Source organism: Octopus bimaculoides, chromosome 1 (assembly GCF_046866305.1).
Source record: "Octopus bimaculoides isolate indiv1 chromosome 1, ASM4686630v1, whole genome shotgun sequence".
NCBI lineage: Eukaryota > Metazoa > Mollusca > Cephalopoda > Octopoda > Octopodidae > Octopus > Octopus bimaculoides.
In genome coordinates, this window is record NC_142928.1 from 145,688,423 (window position 1) to 145,702,380 (window position 13,958).

At 35.7% G+C, this 13,958-nt stretch overlaps 1 long non-coding RNA gene across 2 annotated transcripts in view; it reads right to left on the reverse strand.

Moving 5' to 3' along the window:
• The window catches only part of LOC128248897 (uncharacterized), a 233,814-nt gene extending 223,769 nt beyond the window's left edge, over window positions 1–10,045 (reverse strand). For both annotated transcript variants that reach the window (XR_008265047.2, XR_016243561.1), the window contains exon 1: window positions 8,976–10,045. This is a non-coding gene — a long non-coding RNA (uncharacterized LOC128248897). The remainder of the gene's footprint in view (window positions 1–8,975) is intronic.
• Window positions 10,046–13,958: the final 3,913 nt, after the last annotated feature.

The window sequence follows — 13,958 nt, forward strand, 5'->3', positions numbered from 1 at the left end:
TATATATATATATATATATATACATACATACACATATATATAGAGAGAGAGTGACAGACAGACAGAGACAGACAGAGACAGACAGGACTAGAGACAGAGACAGACAGACCTAGAGACAGAGATAGAGCGAGGGAGAGAGAGAGAGAGAGAGAGAGAGAGAGAGAGAGAGAGAGAGAGAGAGAGAGAGAGAGAGAGAGAGAGAGAGAGAGAGACTTAGCTGTTATTTGTAGCGGTATTGAACTGTTTCGCTTCATTTCTAGAAAACTAAATTGTGTACGTGCTTAATCTACACAGCTGAATTGGTTGCACTGTTTTAAAGTAATCAAATGTCCATAAAGTACAATTCAACCTGATTGTAGTTACTCTGCCTTCAACATAGGTCGTAATAACATCTATTGTAAAATTTTAATTAAAATGTTGCTTTCTTCACATTTCATATAATATCAGTTACAGCATTTTCTCGGCTTAAACATGAAATTTTCTAGCGATGAATACTTCACTTAATCGGTTCATCACTTTCTGTCGACTTTATTCACTCTTTAGTGATCAATGTCGTGGAGGCGCAATGGCCCAGTGGTTAGGGCAGCGGACTCGTGGTCATAGGATAGCGGTTTCGATTCCCAGACCGGACGTTGTGAGTGTTTATTGAGCAAAAACACCTAAAGCTCCACGAGGCTCTGGCAGGGGATGGTGGCGAACCCTGCTGTACTCTTTCACCACAACTTTCTGTCACTCTTACTTCCTGTTTCTGTTGTGCCTGTAATTCAAAGGGTCAGCCTTGTCACACTGTGTCACGCTGAATATCCCCGAGAACTACGTTAAGGGTACACGTGTCTGTGGAGTGCTCAGCCACTTGCACGTTAATTTCACGAGCAGGCTATTCCGTTGATTGGATCAACTGGAACCCTCGACGTCGTAAGCGACGGTGTGCCAACAACAGCAACAACAACAATCGGTGCGTCTGTATAATGCCTCATGGTATTTTTACTGCTTAGTTACAAAGGAAAGGGTTACGCGCGTGGCTCTATTTGCACAGCTTCCTAGGGAAGAGGTTACTTTTAAATTGGAGACCCAATCTGAGTGAATTCTGCTAAAGATACCCAAGGACCAAATTGCGGTGTTAGCTAGGAGACTAGTTTAAATATACAACACGAAGTTTGATATATATAGCCAATTGATGAAAATATGTACTAGACTACATCTTAGAGTCGATGTGCCCGAAAAAAAGCCAAGCTTGTGCTGCCTCATCATTGCTGCATTCCTATTACAGAAATGAAAGGATATAAGATCAAAAGCTCAAAAAAATTGATGGTAGCGAGCTTCAGTAAAAGTTAATCTAAATGGGAACCCATAGTTTATTTGCCGTAAAGAATGAAACACCTAACGCTTCGGACACTTTTCCTTCTTCAGAGAGAAAAGAGTATAGAAACTATTCCGCGTGAGAATAATATTAACGTCAAATCGACAATAGACAAGTGCTGGAAATGTTGGACTTTAAACCTCAGAGCTACACTATGGTTTCTACATATATATATATATATATATATATATATATATATATATATATATATATATATATATATATATATATATATACAACTTATAAGTTGTTTATAATTTTCACCTTAAAAGGTATTTTTTAATATGCTAGCCACTGATAAAATTTTTAGAAAATTTTATCCTATATTAGATATATAAATATATATATATATATATATATATATATATATATATATATATATATATATATATATATATGTATGTATATATATATATATATATATATATATATATATATATATATATATATATATATATATATATATATACATATATATATATATATATATATATATATATATATATATATATATATACACATATATATACACACATATACATACTCACACACGCACACACACACTCACACACACATATATATGTATATATATATATGTGTGTGTGTATATATATATATATATATATATACGTATATGTATATATATAAGTATATGCATATATATATATATGTGTGTGTATATATATATATATATATATATATATATATATATATATATATATATATATATATATATATATATAACATAATACAATATTATTATATTATATAATATTTAAATTTTAAACTATTACAATTCCTAAGAACCGTGTTAGTAGAAGTTGAAATTTTATTTCATTAACTAAAGACAAAATGGTAGAGTAGTTGAACTGGTAGGATGTCAGACTAAATTATTATCGTAACGCAATTATTTAGGTCTACGTTCTGAATACAAATCTTGTTGGGACTATCGCTGCATTCATCGCTCTGGTGTTGCCGCAGGCATTGTTGGGGCTTTTCGTTGTTTTTGTTTGTTGTTGCTGTTGTTGTTGTTGTTGTTGATGATGATGATGGTGATGATGATGATGATGATGATGATGATGATGATGATGATGCTGTTGTTGTTGTTGTTGTTGTTGTTGTTGTTGTTGTTTAAGATTAGGCCTAATACAATGCTCGAATAGACCTAAGATTGATCAAAAAAGCTTTCCAGGGGTGATCACACATATTTTTTTTTCTTTTCTGAAAGAACTATTTTTTTCTTTCGTTTTAGGCAGAAATATATGATTCGTGGGACATTTTGGCAGCTATTTCTAACAGAATGGGTGACCACCTAGTGGTTTCCTCGGAAAGTTATAGGTTCTGCCGTCAGATTCAATCGAATTTTTTTTTATTTATAACCTGAAGCATTATTTACATCATTTCAACTGAGAATTTTTAATTAATCTTATTTCCTTTTTCTAAGTTAAACATTATTCAATCTGTCAATTTGCCATAGAAGAATGCTAAAATAATTACAATATATGTGGGTTATCATTGAGACTATAATAGATGTCTAGGTTTTGATAAATGAACGAAGTATGAGAAAGTGTCGTCACTTACACATATGCATTTAAATACATTGTAATTAATTGTAAATGTACGTATATTTGTGTGTATAGATAGACAGAGAGAGAGACAGACAGACAGAGTGAGCGAGTGAGAGAGAGAATGAGAGAGAGTTATGTACATACATTCTCATACATACACACAAATGTTTGTATATATATATATATGTGTGTGTGTGTGTGTGTGTGTTTACATATATTAATCGAAGTTTACAGTATTATATATATCCATTACAGCCGATCTTGCCAAGTCGGTTTCGCACCAGGGGTTCGATGCAGTGTTAGATAACAGCCCGATTATGTAACCTTGCGACCTTCAGAGAAGGCAATTTTGTGGGTGGAGGTATGTGTATGTATTGAAGGGGTACTTTCACAGATGAGGACAGAAAGCCTATCCTGACATGACCTTGAAACAAGTTACAAACCAGGACGATAACAGAAAAGTTAAAGAGCAAAACAAAGTCAGGGAGTATCGATAGTCTTCCGACATCGATGTGAAAAATGTACAAGAAAACTTGCCGAAAAAGGCGACAACAAAAAATGAGACAGACAAATAGCTGGCAAATTCACTTTGTCAGCCGTCAACAAGATATCCTTGCAAATTCGAAACTACATGGAAGCCGTCGTATATAATTCATAGATGTATAAACAAACAGGCACAGACACACACACACACACACAGACACACACACACACACAAGCACAAACAAGCATAAACTTATATGCGCATTTGAGTGTATGCATTTATATGTTTTTGTCATCTCGCCACTTCACAACTGGTCTTCTTAACATAGCAGTTTGGTGGATTTCAGCGACCGAATAAGCACTAGACGTAAATTAAGTACTATGGTTGATTTATTTGATCCACCCTACAAACGTGGTATTCAAAAATGGTCGCAGTCCAATGACTAAAACGAGTAAAACTGAAGATTCTTCAAATAAGCTCGTGATCTTCATCAAGCTTATAATCCTTTCTTATTTTAGTACAAGACCTGGGGTTTTCCTTTGGGAAGGTGGGGTATGGGATCTAGACTATTACATCAACTCCAGGGCTCGACTGGTATTTATTTTATTGACCTTAGAGGAATTTAACTGAAAATGTAAAGACAGACAAAATACCGCGAAAGCACAAGCGTGGCTGTGTGGTAAGAAGCTTAATCCCTTTGTCTGTCCTTGTTTGTCCCCTCTATGTTTAACCCCTTGTGGGCAATAATGAAATAAGAAGCTTGCTTCCCAACAACCTGGTTCCGGGTTCAGTCCCTCTGCGTGTCACCTTGGGCAAGTGTCTTTTACTATAGCTTCGGGCCAACCAAAGCCTAGTGAGTGGATTTGGTAGGCGGAAACTTAAAGAAGCCCGCCGTATGTATGTGTGAGTGTCTTTGTTTCTGTGTTTATCCTCACCACCACCATCACCACCGCTTGACAACTGGTGTTACGGCCCCGTAACTTAGCGGCTCGGCAAAAGAGACCGATAAAGTACCGAATTAAAAAAAAAAGTACTGGTGTCGATATATTCGACTAAAAGTTCTTTAAGATGGTGCCCCAGCATGGCCACAGTCAAATGAACGAAACAAATGACCGAAAAAAAACACTTTGCCTGGCGTGTTAACGATTCTTATTTCTTTACTGCCCAGAAGGAGCTAAACATAGAGGGGACAAACAAGGATAGACAAAGGGATTAAGTCGATTACATCGATCCTAGTGCGTAACTGGTACTTAATTTATCGACCCCGAAATGATGAAAGGCAAAGTCTACCTCGGTGGAATTTGAACTCAGAACATAAGGTCAAACAAAATACCGCTAAGCATTTCGCCCGGTGTGCTAAAGATTCTGCCAGCTCACCGCCTTAATACAAGTTAATGATAGTAACTTTTAATATGGACACACTGCCATACATTAATCGATTAGATTAATTCCAGAATTTAAATGATACTTTATTTTATAGGCCCCAAAAGAATGTAACTAATACTGAATCCAGCAGGATTTTATCTCAGTACCTAAAGAGATTCAATCAAATACTACAATGCATTTAATTCGTTGTCTTACACATTTAGCTACTAATTCCTTTCAATAATAATAATTCGTTAGGTGGTGAGCTGGCGGAAACGTTAGCACGCCGGGGGGAAATACTTATCCGTATTTCACCTGTCTTTACGTTCTGAGATCAAATTCCCCTGTGGTCGACTTTGCCTTTCATCTTTTCGGGGTCGATAAATTAAGTACCAGTTCTGTACCGATATCGTTCTAATAGACTGGCCCCTTCCCAAAAATTTCGGACCTTGTGCCTGGTGTAGAAAAGAATAATAATAATTTGTTATTATAGGCGCAAAGCCTGAAATCTTTTGGGAAGGGGCTCGTCGAGCGCATCAACCCTAGTGCTTCACTGGTTCTCATTTAATCGATCCAGGGAGGATGAAAGGCAGAGTCGACCTCTACGGAATTTGAACTCAGAACGTAAAGATGGGATAAAATGCCGCTAAGCATTTTGCCCGGCGTGCTAACGATTCCACTAGCTTACCGCCTTAGCTTTCAATGATGATGATAATAAAGGTTTATAATTTAGGCAAAAGGCAAGCAATTTTAAGGGGAGAGAGAGTAGTCGATAACATCGCCTATAGTACTTGATTGGTACTTTAGTTCATTGAGCACGAAGGGAAGAAAAGCAAAGTTGATATCAGCGTGATTAGAACTCAAAGCGTAAACAGCTAGAACAAATATTGTACAGAGCAAAGAAATTATTCCGAAGCTTTAACGATTCAGCTAATTCACTGGCCTAATCAATAATAATTATAATGCCTTTCATCCTTTCGGGGGTCGATAAATTAAGTACCAGTTGCGTACTGAGGTTGATCTAACCGACTGGCCCCCTCCCCCAAAATTTCAGGCCTTGTGCCTAAAGTAGAAATAATAATTATGATGACTTTCAAATTTGGGGACACGGCTAAAACTTTTAGTGAGGGTTAGTCGATTGCATCGATTCCAGTATTTGAGCCGCACTTTATTTTATTGAGACAAAGTTTACCATTGCAAGATTTGAATTCAAAACGTGAAAATCCAGAACAAATACCGCACGATATTTTGTCCGATGCTCTAACGATTCCGCCACCTATTCGCATTCAATAATAACAATAATAACCCTTTCTACTACAGGCACATGGCCTGAAATTTTTTGATGGGAAGAAGTCTGGTCGATCACATCGATTGCAGTGCTTAATCTCGGTACTTATTTCATCGACCCCGAAAAGAATGAAAGGCGAAGTCGACCGCAGCAGCATTTGAACACAGATCGTGAAGACAGACGAACGAATGCTGCTAAGTGTTTTATCCGGCCCGCGAACGATTCTGCTAGCTCACCGCTTTAATAATAATAATAATAATAATAATAATAATAATAATAATAATAATAGTGCTCATGGGAACTGCCCATATCCTACGTAAAATACTGTCTATGTGATCTCAAATTTTAAAACAAATTTTCTTATGGTTTCTTAAACATTCTCTAGAACAATACTATGTACAAATCCAAATATATGGTACCCTAGGCATAACACCTACATGAACTTCTAACTTGTTGTCTCTTGAGGTCTCTGGGTGAGACTTGGATCCAATTTGTACAAATGCAAAGCAAAAGTCAAACACAAAATAATAATAATAATAATAATAATAATAATAATAATAATAATAATAATAATAATAATAATAATAATAATAATAATAATAAGATCATGAAGAAAAAAAAATGCTTTCTAATTGATGTATCAATACCAGCAGATGACAACGTTTCTCTAAAAGAAATGGAAAAACTTTCAAAATACAAAGACCTGGAAATAGAGATAACTCGAATGTGGAATCTAAAAACAGAAACAATTCCTATCATAGTAGGTGCCTTAGGTATAATAAAAAAATATTCAGACAAATACATAACAAAAATAGCAGGACTTACAAATATATATAACATACAGAAAATTGCACTACTGGGTACTGCACACATTCTACGCAAAACACTTTCAATACAGTAAACATAAGAGCACCACAGCAAACCACAGCTCATACCCAAGGCGCACAGAGCTGCGCTCGGTAGTGAAGTGAAAGCACGTTATAAAAATAAAACTACTGAATAATAATAACAGCAGCAACAGCTACAACAACAACAACAACAACAATGGTTTCAAATTTTGGCCCAAGACCAGCAATTTCGGACAGGGGAATAAGCCGATTACATCGACCCCAGTGTCTAGATGGTACTTATTTTATCGACCTCCGTGAGGATGAAAGGCAAAGTCGACCTAGGAGGAATTTGAACTCACACTGTAAAGACGGACCAAATACATCGATCTCAGTGCTCAAATTGTATTTTTTTCGACCCCCGAAAGGATGTAAAGTCGACCTCGGTGGAATTTGAACTCAGAGCGTAACAAACCGAAAGAAATTATACCTAATATTTTCTTTGGCGTGTTAATGATTCTGTCAGCTCGCTGCCTTAAAGTTCCAACTCAGCCAGTGTCTCATTTTAAGAAGCGATATGTTCCGTGCACCTAATAAAAAATGATCATAATTCTTTCTACTATAGGCACAAGGCCTGAAATTTTAGGGGAGGGGACTTAGTCGATTACATCGATTCCAGTGCTCGACAGGTACTTATTTTCTCGATTCCGAAAGGATGAAAGGCAAAGTCGATCCCGGCGGAGTTTGAACTTCGAACGTAAAGACGGACGAATTGCCGCTAAGCATTTCACCCAGCGAGCTTACTATTCTGCCTGCACGCCGCCAATAATAATAATAATAACAATAATCCTTTCTACAATTGGCACAAGGCCTGAAATTAGGGGATAGGAGAATAGTTGATTACATCGATCCCAGTGATCCACTAGTACTTAATTTATTAACCTCGAAAGGATGAAAGCAAAGTCGACGTCGGCGGATTTTGAACCCAGAATGTGAAGACAAACGAAATACCGCTAAGCATTTTGCCCGGCGTGCTAACTATTCTGTCAGCTCGCAAATTTTGGCACAGAGCCAAATAATTTTTGAGTGGCGGGGGTGGGGAGCAAGTCAGCTAGATCGACCCTAGTGCTTGACTAGTGCTTAATTTATCGAGCCCAGAAAGATGAAAGACAAGGTCTATTTCCACGATATTTGAACTCAGAACAAAAAGACAGATGAAATTACGCTAAGCATTTTGTCCAGCTTGCTAGCAGCTCTGCGAGCCCGCCGATTAAGTAGTAGTAGTAGTGGTGGTGGTGGTGGTGGTAGTAGTAGTAGTAGTAGTAGTAGTAGTAGTGATTTCAAATTTTGACACAAGACTAGCAATTTTAGAGATGCGCGATAAGTCGATTACATCAAAATAGTACTTATTTTATCGATACCGGAAGGATAAACGGTAAAGTCAAATCCGGCGGAATTTGAACTCAGAACGTATAGACGGACGAGATCTCGCTAAGCTTTTCAACCGGCGTGCTAACGATTCAGTCAATAATAATAATAATAATAATAATAATAATAATAATAATAATAATAATAGTTTCAAATTTTGCCACAAGGGCGGCAAGTTTGGGGGAGGGTGATGAGCCGATTACATCGACCCCAGTGTTCAACTGGTACTTATTTTATCGATCCCGAGAGGATGAAGGGATAAGTCAAACCTGGACGGAATTTGAACCCAGAACGTAAAGGCGAACGAGATGCCGCTAAGCATCTTACTCGTCGAGTTAACGATTCTGCCAATAATAATAATAATAATAATAATAATAATAATAATAATAATAATAATATAACAAATATATATAACATACAGAAAATTGCACTACTGGGCACTGCACACATCCTACGCAAAACACTTTCAATACAGTAACCATAAGAGCACCACAGCAAACCACAGCACATACCCAAGGCGCACAGAGCTGCGCTCGGTAGTGAAGTGAAAGCACGTTATAAAAATTAAAATAATAATAATAATAATAATAATAATAATAATAATAATAATAATAATAATAATAATAATAATAATAATAATGTCTTAATTACTTACATCTCATAGTAGTTGCTCCAACGAACAGTCAAGCCCCCTTGGTTTGAAAACATCATTCCTTTCATTCTTGTTCCCTAATTTTTTGCCAGTTCTTTTCATGCTGAAATACAATTCCTTGTCATCCAGTTGTCAAATAAACCATTTTTGCATTCTTTTTCGTTTGACTTTTATTTTTATTTTTTTTATTTTATTATTGCTTCTTTTCCCTTTCTCACTTATCTCTCCTCTCCCCTCTCCCTTTCTCGGTGGTAGGCTTAACAGTCTTCAATATTCTTTCATTTGTTAGTGATGCAACAATAGACTATCACACATGGAGGCTGTTATAAGTCAGTATCTGTTAGGCACACACACACACACACACACACACACACACTCGTATATGCACATGCATAATTATGTATGTATATATATATATATATATACACACACATACATATATGTATGCATATATACTTGTGTGTGTGAGTGTGTTTGTGTGTGTGTGTAAATGCATATATAGGGGAGAGAGAGAGCGAGCGATTCTTGTGTGTAGGTGTTTAATGTGTTTGTGTGCGCTTGTCCGTGTGTGTGCGAGCATGTGTATATGAGAAAGAGAAAGAGAGAGAGGGAGAGAGAGAGAGAAAGAAAGAGAGATAGGAAGAAAGAGGGGAAGAGAGAGAAAGAGAGAGAGGGAGAAAGAAATAGAGAGAGGGAGAGTCTGTGTGTGTGTGTGTGTGTGTGTGTGTGTGTGTGTGTGTGTGTGTGTGTGTGTGTGTGTGTGTCTGTGTGTGTGTGTGTGTGTGGACAAGAAATGTGGAAGATGGGTACGTCGAACATGATAAAACTGAAGCTGAAAAATCTAACATGGCCGACTGCACTCGAGGGAAAGAGAAAACTCTTTAGAAAAATAAACCCTTGGAAACTAAGAAGATATTTCTTGTTGCTGCCCGTCAGAATAAACTGGAAAAACAAATGTTTAAACTAGATAAAGGAAATGAAAGCAAATTAAAGAAGACAGTTGCTATTATTTCTAGTGAGTACTGAGAATATATTAGCGTATCATTTGGCAAAGTCTTCTTCTGCCATTTACATTGCCACCACCTTGTTGTTAGAGACGGTGATGTGATAAATAAAAAGAAAGAATGGGGAATCATTCTTGTTAAGAAGTGGGGTGGAGAGAAAAAGAAGGCAAGAGATAACAATGTTCTCATCTTCAACTTCCTCTCTTCTAGCCATCAAGAAAGTCTAATATTGTTATTTATTTTTATATTTCTTTATTTTAGTTGTAGGTTGGTTCGTTTGGTTTTTATCGCTGTTTTTGTTATATTCGTTGTTTGCTTCTTTTTTTTATTATTATTATTATTATTATTTTTATTATTTCTATTTTATATTGGGTTGTATTTGAGGTCAGCTGTTAAACTAGCAAGAACTTTTATTGCTTGTTCAAGCTAGTGTGAACGTGTTAAAGAGAAGTGTGAAAGATCAGCAGACATTTTTAAAGGAACCTTCCTTCTCCTAGTTTGGTAGTTCGTGGTGTTGTTTGACTTGTTATTCCTTCTAACAAGTAATAAAATAAACGTCCCATTTAAAGGCCTAGTGCGACCCCCCTTGTCTCATTTTCTTTCATCATGTGGTTAATTGGATGGTATTAGCTCTTGCTTTCATAAGATTCATAGCGTCGAATGTCGTTTGCACTCAGCAACAGCATCACTCACAGAAATTCTCCAATCAAGTAAACCAGACATTCCTTCATCTCTCACTCTCTCACACTCTCCATCCTTCTCTCTCTCTCCCTCTCTCTTCCTTTGTTATGTCCATCCTTTTTTTTTTCTTACCTCGTTCCTTTCTGTTTTTCGCTCTTTCAGTTTTCCCAAACTTTCTTTAACGCTAATTCTTTAGTCTTTTCTTTCGTTGTTTCTCATTTGTCTTCTCAGTGAAATTAGATGAGAGAGAGAAACGTATGAAACCGAGAAACCACGAGAAACATTACAACCGGCAAGAAAGATTTCAGCTTAATTTCGGCTAAATCTTAAAGCATTACCAATCTGGATATTCCGATTTTTAATTACCCTTCTATTATACTCTATAATGAAATTTAAGTCGCTTCTCTGACTAAATGGTCTTTCGTTAAATCAGCAACATTACATTCAATGTTTCTGTTCCATTAACTCCCATTTATGTTTGTTTTGTAGAGTTGTTGTTGTTGTTGGTTTTTGTGTTTCTGTTTTAACTTTGTCTATTTTATTCTTTTCATTGTTTGTTTTTAACCTTACTTTGACCTAAAATCATGCTTGAAACATTGTAAATGTCAAGTATCTTTAATGTCAGTAATTTTTAAATGGTTTAAGTTCTTAACATTTAAAAACCTTCTTTCGAAAGTTAAGCAAGCAAGAGTAGATAAGTCATATCAAGTATTGTAAGTACCATGCAAAAGATGCTCTCTTCAACTATTCCAACAAAAAAAAAAACAGTCAGAATTACGCAATAAGATCTTTACTTGATAATTCGTTTTATCCTCAGATTTATGTTAGTATATTCTTTGTAATCCTTGTTATCAAATTATATGCAAATAGTGAGAGTTATATGATAATTAAATACAGCACGTAATAAGAAAGGTGGAATTTGAAGTTATAACAAGAGCTGTGATAACCACATCCCATACAATCTTAGTTAAAGAATTTTGACTTCAGCGTTTCGTAAGTCGCACATGACACTGGTAAGCAATACCAACCCTTGGAACAAGGTACAAAAAACACACAGGCCACATAGAGAACATTTCCTTCATCAGCTGCCACCATTATAACACCGGCGTTTCGAAGAGTTATATGTATGTATGTATGTATGTATGTATGTATGTATGTATGTATGCATGTATGTATGTATGTATGTATGTATGCATGTATGTATGTATGTATGTATGTATGTGGCCTGCTTGTTATCAGTCGTGAATGCAAATCATTTCAATCATAGGTATGCTAGATTGTGGTTGAGCTGGAGTTAAACAACAACAATAATAATAACGACAACAATAACATATATATGAGCTAACGAAGAATCCTATAGGAAGTCGATTTTTCTGCTCGAAATAACAACCAAATGTAACTCGTATCACATCCTATTGTCCTATATAAGGACAAGACGCATTAGATAATGCATTCCAGCATAATACAATGTGTATGTATGTGTATACATACGTAGGTGTAGTATGTATGTATTATGCATGCATGTATGTATGTGTGTATGTATGTATGTATATACATACATACAAATAATATATGAGTATATGCATATATATGTACATGTATGTACATACCTACATTTACATGTATATATAGATACATATCTGGGTACATGACGTTGCAAAAAAAGCATGGACAAAAAGATAAACAAGGTACAAAAAACACACAGGCCACATAGAGAACATTTCCTTCATCAGCTGCCACCATTATAACACCGGCGTTTCGAAGAGTTATATGTATGTATGTATGTATGAATGTATGTATGTAAGTATATATATATATATATATATATATATATATATATATATATATATATATATATATATATATATATATATATATATATATATATATGAATTAATCCTTCCAATGAGAGATAAATATCATTTTATAATAACAGTTTACGAAAGAGCTATTAATAGTTACATGCTTTAGGAATACAATAAATTGGCAGACTTATGTAATATGTCATGTATCTCCAAGCAATCTTTCAGTGGAGATACATGTTATATAAATCTGCCAATTTATTTTATCTCTAAGGCATGAAACTATTAGCAGGTCTTTTATAAATTGTATATATATATATATATATATCAACACAGTATCAAGGTTATGGTATTATATATTTTATGTGTGAACGTAAATAAGCTTTTCTGTCTGTATGTAAATATGTACGTGCATATGTATGTTTGTATGTATGTATGTATGTATGTATGCATGTACACCTATGTGCATATAAGCATGCGTGCATTGGCATACGTATGTAGAGCGGTCGGCAGGGTATTTGTGTGAGATGACGTCATTTTTACTAAAAAGAAAAACAATGTTGTGCTTTAGCCGATAAATAATATGACCAACAGAACCAGAAGCAAGCATCATGAGTGGTTCTGCTTGTATTCTTATAAACAACATTGTTTACGCGTAGTGTACAAATAATACTTCATGAGAGCCAACGTGAGAACTTGTGACTACTAAGATTAATCAAACTAACTTCGGCGCAGGCGTGACGTGTGGTAAGAAGCTTGCTACCTAATCACATGGTTCAAGGTTCCCTCCCACTGAGTGACACCTTTGGCAAGTGTCTTCTACTATAGCCTCGAGCCGACAAAAGCTTTGTGAGTGGATTTGGTAGATGGAAACTGAAAGAAGCCCATTATATATATATATGTATGTATATATAGATATACGTATATATATGTGTGTGTGTGTGTGTGTGTGTGTGTGTGTGTGTGTGTGTGTGTATTCCTGCCTTCCTATAGAGAAGAAGTGATTTTTTTTGTCTCTTATTCACATCTAACTAGCGTTCAAAATAATAATTTTTCTATCGTCTTGGCCTAACAGCCCTTACCGTTTGTTTTCACTGTTCTGTCTTGTTTGTACTGTCTTTTACTGTCTTGTTCTCACTCTCCTGTCCTTGTTTACACTTTCACCCTCCGCAAAAAAATTCCAAATTTTAATTCATTTGCTTTGCGGTAAGGACAGTTCCAATGAAGTCGCGTATTGTACTTGTCTTCGAAACGCGGAGTAGATGGAACAGGGACAACTGATGAAGGGAAATATTCTTTATGTTGCATGTCTCGTTTCTCTGTTTGTTTTTTTGTTTTTTTCGTTGTTCGAAAAAAAGTTCGTTTTCTTTCTTCGTCTTTATGTTTTCGTCTTTATGTTACGTTCTGAGTTCAAATTCCGCCTAGGACGACTTTTCATTTCACCCTATCGATAAAATAAGTATTAGTTGAACACTGGGGTCAATGTAACTGACATGTAT